The sequence below is a fragment of the Leptodactylus fuscus genome, chromosome 2 (assembly GCF_031893055.1).
Source record: "Leptodactylus fuscus isolate aLepFus1 chromosome 2, aLepFus1.hap2, whole genome shotgun sequence".
NCBI classification, from domain to species: domain Eukaryota; kingdom Metazoa; phylum Chordata; class Amphibia; order Anura; family Leptodactylidae; genus Leptodactylus; species Leptodactylus fuscus.
This window is the reverse complement of record NC_134266.1, coordinates 16,460,109-16,469,459: the sequence shown is the minus strand read 5'-3', so window position 1 is coordinate 16,469,459 and position 9,351 is coordinate 16,460,109.

The following is a 9,351-nucleotide window of genomic DNA, read 5'->3' as shown; positions in this document are numbered from 1 at the left end:
TTAGGCAGGAAACATTCAAACAGCTCTTTTAAAAGCTGCACTGCTCAAAGAGTGTATATACACCTCCAGTATATACACCTCCAGTATATACACTCATCCTGCAGAAATTTCACAAAATCCCTTTTTAGGGCTCAAATTCCCTACCACTGGTATATACAGTATATACCTGTCCCATAGGGATGTGAAGCGAGGTGTATATTTTCCATCCGGTATATACCGTACTTCACATACGCGATATATATATGGAAAATATATATTGTATGGATGGAAAATACAGTACTGCTTTTTCCAATAAAAGGACATTTTCCATCCATACAAGTTGCTGACAGACCGGATTGTTTTTTTCTATTGCAAACCCTTTTGCCTGGAGAGGGGTTTCTGCCGTGCAATTTGTGGGATAATCCCCAGATTTGCTGGTGCTGCTGCAACTATTTATATACAGTCCTATGAAAAAGTTTGGGCACCCCTATTAATCTTAATCATTTTTAGTTCTAAATATTTTGGTGTTTGCAGCAGCCATTTCAGTTTGATATATCTAATAACTGATGGACACAGTAATATTTCAGGATTGAAATGAGGTTTATTCTACTAACAGAAAATGTGCAATATGCATTAAACCAAAATTTGACTGGTGCAAAAGTCTGGGCACCTCAACAGAAAAGTGACATTAATATTTAGTAGCTCCTCCTTTTGCCTCTAGTCGCTTCCTCAGCTTATAATCCGTTCCTGGATCCTGGATGAAGGGATTTTGGACCATTCCTCTTTACAAAACAATTCAAGGTCAGTTAAGTTTGATGGTCGCCGAGCATGGACAGCCCGCTTCACATCATCCCACAGATGTTCAATGATATTCAGGTCTGGGGACTGGGATGGCCATTCCAGAACATTGTAATTGTTCCTCTGCATGAATGCCTGAGTCGATTTGGAGCGGTGTTTTGGATGATTGTCTTGCTGAAATATCCATCCCCAGCGTAACTTCAACTTCATCACTGATTCTTGAACATTATTCTCAAGAATCTGCTGATACTGAGTGGAATCCATGCGACCCTCAACTTTAACACGATTCCCGGTGCCGGCATTGGCCACACAGCCCCAAAGCATGATGGAACCTCCACCAAATTTTACAGTGGGTAGCAAGTGTTTTTCTTTGAATGCTGTTTTTTTTGGACGCCATGCATAACGCCTTTTTGTATGACCAAACAACTCAATCTTTGTTTCATCAGTCCACAGGACCTTTTTCCAAAATGAAGCTGGCTTGTCCAAATGTGCTTTTACATACCTCAGGCGACTCTGTTTGTGGCGTGCTTGCAGAAACGGCTTCTTTCTCATCACTCTCCCATACAGCTTCTCCTTGTGCAAAGTGCGCTGTATTGTTACCGATGCACAGTGACATCATCTGCAGCAAGATGATGCTGCAGCTCTTTGGAGGTGGTCTGTGGATTGTCCTTGACTCTTCTCACCATTCTTCTTCTCTGCCTTTCTGATATTTTTCTTGGTCTGCCACTTCTGGGCTTAACAAGAACTGTCCCTGTGGTCTTCCATTTCCTTACTATGTTCCTCACAGTGGAAACTGACAGGTTAAATCTCTGAAACAACTTTTTGTATCCTTCCCCTGAACAACTATGTTGAACAATCTTTGTTTCCAGATCATTTGAGAGCGGGCTGTCCATGCTCAGCGACCATCAAACTGAACTGAACTTGAATTGTTTTGTAAAGAGGAATGGCCCAAAATCCCTTCATCCAGGATCCAGGAACTGATTAAAAGCTACAGGAAGCGACTAGAGGCAAAAGGAGGAGCTACTAAATATTAATGTCACTTTTCTGTTGAGGTGCACAGACTTTTGCACCGGTCAAATTTTGGTTTAATGTATATTGCACATTTTCTGTTAGTACAATAAACCTAATTTCAGTCCTGAAATATTACTGTGTCCATCAGTTAGCTGCTGCAAACACCAAAATATTTAGAACTAAAAATGATTAAGATTAATAGGGGTGCCCAAACTTTTTCATAGGACTGATATATATATATATATATATATATATATATATATATACCGTCCGTGTATACTTGGAAAAAATACGCTTGTATACATTAGTTTGTGCACTCATTATACCTGTCCCATACGGCTGTGAGGCAAGGTGTATACTTTCCATCCGGTATACACCGTACTTCACATATGCTGTATATATATACCATCCGTGTATACTTGCAAAATATATGCTTGTATACATCTCGAAATGCGTAATGGTAGTGCAATGGGATGAGGACGAGGACAGGGGCGTGGAAATCCAGCTGGGGGCCCAGGCCAAGTTCAAGCTACTGCGGATCCAACTAGTGGTGAGGGGCAGCCAGCTTTGCGCTCATCCACAATTCCTGGCTTGATGGCAACGTCAAGCAAGGTGCAGGGTACAACGCTGAGGAGGCCCGAACACCAGGAATCGGTGTTACAATGGCTAGCGGATATTGCTTCCAGCGGTATTTCCACCAGCCAGCCAGCCACTACCTCCAGGCGTGTTCCTACCTAAGAGTCTGCCCCTCCTGGTGATTTAGTGCTTGTGGACCCGCAACCAGCATGTCCCATCTTCAGTGATAATGACGAGACACAGTTCCATGTTTCTGTTCCAACTCACAAGTTCATCCTCCTCCTCCTCCACCTCCACCACCATCACCATTGAAAAACGACATTTCAAACCACCCTATTAAAGCTCACCTCAAGGGCCTAATATTATGCTCCTACAATCCTCAATTTATCCCAAGAGCCTGATACTCTGCTCCTACAAGGCTCAACTCACCTCAAGGACCTAAGGGCTCTGAGAAGAGAAGGCTTACTATAAAACTCCAGTCCTTAAAAAATCCAAAATTATCTTTGAAGAAAAACTTTTCTACATGTCATTCTTCAGTATCTCCCAATAAATCAAATACAAATCTATTGATATTCTAACTCTAACTAATCCATTTATATTCTATTGATAATCTAACATACTATGAGAGAACAGAACTACAGGAAATTGTCTACCAGTAGAGATGAGGGAGTAGTGAAATATTCGAGATTCGATATTTGTTTCGAGTAGATATTCGACTACACGATTGAATATCGAATCCCATTATAGTCTATGGGAAAAAATGCTCGTTTCAGGGGAAACCACTATTCAACTAAAGGAGAGTCACCAAGTCCAGGAATAGCAGGAGAAGAGTGTTTAGGAGGAGCGCTGTGCAGTTAAAGCCACTGAGGGGCATTATATTGTATCAGGACCACTGAGGGGCATTATAATTTGTGTGGGTCAGGTATTTCTAAGGGGCATTTATAAAACTGAAGGCAGTCACATCAAATATTGATAGAATTTAGATTTATCTTTGCTCATTTACTTAACTATATATATATATATATATATATATATATATATATATATATATATATATATATGCATTCTTACTTTACAGCATATTTTCCACACATTCCTAAAAAGTTTGCACAGAAATGTATGTGTCTGAATTTTCACATATCGCCTGAAATTACATTCCTTCAATACACTGAGATAAGTATTGGAATATTTGAGAGAGTTGTGAATTCTTTTATACAAGTTTTAGAGATATTACATTTTTTAGATTGATCTCCTGGATTTATTGCGATATATATGTCGGGACAGAATGTACCCCTATTGTGGTGTAATTGATGCCTCATAGGGTATTTCTGCTTTTCTCTGGTTTTACACCGTAGCCTTACAGTTTGGACGTGATAGACTTCGGTTCTTTTTCAGTCTTAGCAACCATGTAACTTTTTAACACCATTCACTTGAGCTGAGCTGTAGAAAGACCACATGACTAGGGTTGAGGCGATCTTGAGATTTCAGGATCGCCAATCGTGATCTGATCTTTCCCGATCCTGATCGCTCAACCATATTAATGATATATACATGAGTAGGGTTGAGCCGATCTTGAGATTTCAGGATTGTTTTTAAAAATCCAATTTTCGATCATTTTCCAGACGATCCCGATTATGAAATTTGCTCAATCGCTGATCGGGATCCGATCTTTCCCAATCCAGATCGCTCAACCTTATACATGACTAATGAATATGACGTCAAGAGGCCCAAAGACAAGGCTGTAGGACTTACTCGTGCAACTTCATACCTTTTCATACAGATGTATCAGCGTTATCCCAACTTTCTGCATCTGGATACATTGTTGCAGCATGAAATCGTATCACAGAATACAACAAAACCAATGAAATGTTTTTGCAATGATTTTTCCTTGCGCCTTGTTGTCCTCTATGATAAAATATCACACGACGGCAATATATCCCATGGCAGACAGTCCAATCAACCCTGATACGTCTGTGGCCGATTGACTGGGGTGGCAGGAGAAGGTCCAACAATTCATAGGGTGATAATAAATTCTGTTCTGTATTTGTGCCCTAAGAACTAAATCTATGAGAAGTCCAGAACTCTAACAGTTCAACTTATAAGAGACGAGTCGTTACACGGCAGCTAAACGTAGAAAAAGATTATAATGTTCCAACAACATTAGAAAATTTCTTATTCAGTTTTCTCAATTTTTTGTAAATGGAGATACTTTGTACTTGTATACATTGTACTCTGTTTTATTGTACTACATGTTTCCTTCCTTGCGTTATGAATACCTAGCGAAGAATAAATCTATGGCGGTTTTCAGGGAAAAGCTTACTGTATACATCAATCATCTTTTTCAATGTTTGACCTATGTCCAAGTCAATGTAAAACATTCATTTAGAAATCAATAGCATGTCGCGTTCCATTGTCTTCATTCACAACCTTAAAGCAGATATTAGGGTATTCAGCAATGTTTCATCTACGTGGGTCTACAATTAGGAGCACGTCCCTTTACATGAAGTCAAATGACAGCAAGTACAATGCGCACATGAAATATAATTTTGACAAAGAATATGATCAAAGTTATCTGAACATGGGCAGCGGATGTCTTTTCATTAATGGAAATTGTCTTTCAATAATTATAGAATTAGAGAACACAAAAGATTTCCAAAGACTATTATTTCCCTGTTTGCTACAGAATAAATCTTAGCCAGATATATGTGGAAATAGCTCTTCTGATATTAAGCATAATTTATGGCAGTAACACAGAACTAAAATTGTATAAATGCTAGAAATGATGATCTATTACTGGTGAATACATTGTAACACAGCATCAAATAATGGGGGGCAAGGAGGGCATTTACTAGAAAACTACTGTAGAAAATGCAAACAAGTGTCAAACTATGGACCTGGTAAGATTAAGGGCCCCTTCACACTATGGATATGCTGCCTGATTCTGAACGTTAAAACACGGTCAGAATCAGCGCGTATAAAGCAGATCCCATTCAATTCAATGGAAGCCGGCATACGAGCGCTCCCCATTGAAATGAATGGGCTGCTTTTTACTCTACGAGCGCTCCCATTGAAGTGAATGGGAAGCGCTCACGTGTACGGCTCGCCGTGTGAAGGGGCCCTGGCGCTCGGCTCAGTCCAAGCCGTACACGAGAGCACTTCCCATTCACTTCAATGGGAGTGCTCCTAGAGTAAAAAGCAGCCCATTCATTTCAATGGGGAGCGCTCATATGCCGGCTTCCATTGAATTGAATGGGATCTGCTTTATACGCGCTGATTCTGACCGTGTTTTAACGTTCAGAATCAGGCAGCGTATTCGTAGTGTGAAGGGGCCCTAAGATCTAAAATATAATCCCAGGAATATGTAATAACTATCCTGGCACTTTGGAATGCATCATATGGCGTAGGCCGAGTATAACATAAATCTGATTTCACGTGCCCTACGAAAGACACACACACCCTACACCTCCTCCATGGGCCTAACTCACACCGTATACATTTTGCTTGAAGTTCTTAAAAGTAAGGCTCCGTTCTCACGGAGTAACGCGCCGCTCATTTAGACACGTATACATGTGTCAGAGCGCGGCGCTTCAAAACAGATTCCATTGATTTCAATGCGTAGCACGCGTAAGCCGGCACCCATTGAAATCAATGGGATCTGTTTTGAAGCGCCGCGCTCTGACACGTGTTTACGTGTCTAAATGAGCGGCGCGTCACTCCGTGAGAACAGAGCCTTAAGGCAAATCAAAAAAGTGCCTAAAAAAACTCCCTCATGATAAATTTCCCCCCGTGTCTCCAAACTAAAGACATTGGGGCCGATTTATTATGTAGGGATTTTTATGCCACTTTTCAGACTTAGCCTATTTTTTTACTAGTGTATATTTCTTTGGCACGCTGGTTCATAAATTTGTTGAAATTCCAATTTTGCAATTTATTATACTTTTAGGCCTAGGGTATGCTTGCGCAAAAATGTTGCTATTTTTAAAATGTTTCATATAGTAAGGCAGGTATAGAACGATGTGCCATATAAACCACGCTCACGTTTCAAGCCACTTTTAGGTGCAATCATTAAAAAAACAACAACAAAAAAAAACAACAACTACTCAAGTGATTAATAATATAGATGCAAACACAAAAAAAGTGCAAATAGGGGAAAACACATAGGGCTTTTAGCACAAAAGCATCAGCAATAAATCAGTGCCACTCCTCTGCAAATTGTCATGAGAAAAACACTAGAGATCAGATGGTTTCTGTTGCGTTTCACCTGTAGGAATTGCTGCAGCCCCTCCCCCCTCCCCACTGCTGCTTCCAACTTTTTTGAAACCAAGGGTGAAATCTTCAGGAAATAATTGAAATACTCTAAGTTTAGAATAAATCACTTTACACTGAAGAGCGTAGTCTTAGCTCGTGACTGAGATTTCTTCATAGTTATCTACAATGCTACCATTGTAGGTCATATGGCCTCGGGCTTGAGGTTTTTCAAAGGGTCATCATTAGAGATAGAAGAACCTCATGAGATTATTTTCGACAAAGTTCATCTGCCCGGTATGTTGTTATTTTCCAAAAGATTAAAGGGATTCTATCATTAGGATCCTGTATTGTAATACTGACACGTAGGAATAGCCTTAAGAAATGCTATTCTTCTCCTACTTTTAGAAATCTTCTCTGAGCCGCCGTTCGGTAGATATTCCCCGTTTTCTTTGGTATGCAAATGAGTTTTCTCGTAGCACTAGGGGCGGTCCCCAGTGCTCAAACAGCACTATGCGCATCCCCAGCGCTGCTTAAAAACCCTCCTCACCTTCTTCTGGCACACCTCTTCGTCCGGTCTTCTAAATCTCAGGCATGTGCAGTGAGCTCTGCTATCGGGCTTCAGGCAGAGCCGACTGAGCATATCTGCTGCCATTTTCTTGTGGCCACTCACATGAGAATACTGTGCATGTACCTGAAATTAATTTTTAGAGTTTGTCAATCAAGGAATACTTTTATGTGGTCTCTTCAAACCCCAGATTAAAACAAGTGAAGGTCCAAGACTGGTGTGGCAACATAATAAGCAGTTGTATTCACCTTGCCTCAAGGCTCATGGTCATCCTCCCAGTATCCTGTGGTCCCACAGCATCCTCTTCTGGCCTCTGGCTGATGTCAAGAGTCCCAAGGTTTCAGATTCCCAGGAGCCCTGACAGTGTCATACACTATGTTTTATAGATATCTTCCTAGGAGCCCTGACAGTGTCATACACTATGTTTTATAGATAGGTTCCTAGGAGCCCTGACAGTGATCTACACTATGTATTATAGATAGGTTCCTAGGAGCCCTGACAGTGTTCTACACTATGTATTATATATAGGTTCCTAGGAGCCCTGACAGTGTTCTACACTATGTATTATATATAGGTTCCTAGGAGCCCTGACAGTGTTCTACACTATGTATTATATATAGGTTCCTAGGAGCCCTGACAGTGTTCTACACTATGTATTATATATAGGTTCCTAGGAGCCCTGACAGTGTTCTACACTATGTATTATATATAGGTTCCTAGGAGCCCTGACAGTGTTCTACACTATGTTTTATATATAGGTTCCTAGGAGCCCTGACAGTGTTCTACACTATGTTTTATAGATAGGTTCCTAGGAGCCCTGACAGTGTTCTACTCTATATTTTATAGACATTCCTAGGAGCCCTTACAGTGTTATACACTATGTTTTATAGATAGGTTCCTAGGAGTCCTGACAGTGTTCTACACTATTTTTTATAGATAGGTTCCTAGGAGCCCTGACAGTGTTCTACACTATTTTTTATAGATAGGTTCCTAGGAGCCCTGACAGTGTTCTACTCTATATTTTATAGACATTCCTAGGAGCCCTTACAGTGTTATACACTATGTTTTATAGATAGGTTCCTAGGAGCCCTGACAGTGTCACACACTATGTATTATAGATAGGTTCCTAGGAGCCCTGACAGTGTTATACACTATGTATTATAGATAGGTTCCTAGGAGCCCTGACAGTGTTATACACTATGTTTTATAGATAGGTTCCTAGGAGCTCTGACAGTGTCATACACTATGTTTTATAGATAGGATCCTAGGAGCCCTGACAGTGTTATACACTATATTTTACAGATCGGTTCCTAGGAGCCCTGACAGTGTTCTACACTATGTTTTAAACCATGTTTTAAACATCTTCAAACTGAAAGAAGCCTTGTCCCCAAGCCACCCAAACCTGAAACAAAACAAACCTTGAGAGGTATGGCCATCTCTTTTCATGATGCACATATAAAATAGAAAACAACCTTAGTCCCTCCGCATCAGACTGTCTTTTGACAATCCCTCATTCTATGGCATGGCTGCACGCATCTCCTATCGAATACATTTTTAATAAAAGACTTGCAAGATTTAATTTCTTCCTTCATAGCAATGCGATATGTTAACTGTGATATTTTGACTCGACATTACTTATAATCTGTTAACAACACACTAGATGTAACTTTTGATCAATTCATCTTAATTAATTTCTGGAAATCGCTCCAGCTCAGCATTGTAATATTCTCAAACAGTTAGGTGAAACAAAATATATTATCTTATATAATTTTTGAGCTTAAAGGATACGCAGTTAATGAGCGTGCTGAGAGAGAATTGATTTCGTGAGACAGCATTGTAACCAACTCAGAACCCGAAGAGAGACCTAATTATTTTTATGTTTATTTTTAAGCAATGACACACTTTTTATTGCATGGGGATTATGTGGTACAACACTAATTGCCAAAGACGGATTCATTGTAACCTTCAAAAAGCTTCTTTGACTAATTGAGCAAAGCCTTGAATTCTATTTTAGTTTTATGCTTTAGAGAATAAAAAAAAAAATTATTTGTTTATTAAAACTTGAGTGAAAAGGTTTTATGCCGTCTGTGTGCTTTATAGATTCTAAAGTTTACTTAGATGATTTCGGTTTGAGGGACTTTGAAAGGTCTACAACAATGGGGTTGGGGGCATAT